A 1,219-nucleotide genomic window follows, 5' to 3' on the forward strand; every position below is an offset into this window, starting at 1 on the left:
GAACGTGTGGAGTTAATATACACACGAAAGAGCTGAACGCGTGGAGTTAATATACACATGAAAGAGCTGAGCGTGTGGAGTTAATATACACACGAAAGAGCTGAACATGTGGAGTTAATATACACATGAAAGAGCTGAGCGTGTGGAGTTAATATACACACGAAAGAGCTGAACGTGTGGAGTTAATATACACACGAAAGAGCTGAGCGTGTGGAGTTAATATACACACGAAAGAGCTGAACATGTGGAGTTAATATACACACGAAAGAGCTGAGCGTGTGGAGTTAATATACACACGAGAGGAAAGAGCTGAACGTGTGGAGTTAATATACACATGAGAGGAACGGCTGGACAGAAGCGCTGGCTGCTGCATGGACACTGTGAACTGACATTTACTAGTATTTTAAATATAAGGAAATTTAATGGAAAAATTATAAGGTGGTTATTAAAGTCATATGAAACTGTGAACTTAAAAACAGGATGTAAGAAATAATTAATTGAAGCCTACACTGAAGCCTACACTGAAGCATTATCATTAGCATTACTAGCATTATCATTAGCATTACTAGCATTATCATTAGCACTGCAGAATAATAATAAATAATAATAATAACTGACACTGACACACACTCTCTCACACACACTCACACTCTCACTCACACTCACACTCTCACTCACACTCTCACACTCTCACACACACACTCACTCACACTCACACACTCACACATTCACTCACACTCTCACACCCACATTCTCACACTCTCTCTCACACACACACACTCTCACACACTCACTCACACTCTCACACACTCACTCACACACTCACACACACACACACTCACACTCTCACACACACACACACTCACACTCTCTCACTCACACTCTCTCACACTCACACACACACCCACACACTTACATACACACTCAGCTGATAAAGCCAGGAGCTTCCTACCACTAACCCCCTCCTTTACTGCACACACTCACACACACACTCATTTACATTACATTTATGGCATTGGGCAGATGCTCTTATCCAGGGCGACTTACAAAAGTGCTTTGAAGTCTCTATCAATAAATACACTCTGATTTTGGCTCACTACGTCATGGACTAGGAATACCATCAGTCCAAAACTCTGTTGGGGAGGTAATAGACCAGAGCTCAGACAATACAATTATTTTTTTTTTTTTTTTTTGTGCTAATTAAGTACTTTAGGAAGAG

Source organism: Pangasianodon hypophthalmus, chromosome 9 (genome assembly GCF_027358585.1).
Source record: "Pangasianodon hypophthalmus isolate fPanHyp1 chromosome 9, fPanHyp1.pri, whole genome shotgun sequence".
Classification (NCBI taxonomy): Eukaryota; Metazoa; Chordata; class Actinopteri; order Siluriformes; family Pangasiidae; genus Pangasianodon; species Pangasianodon hypophthalmus.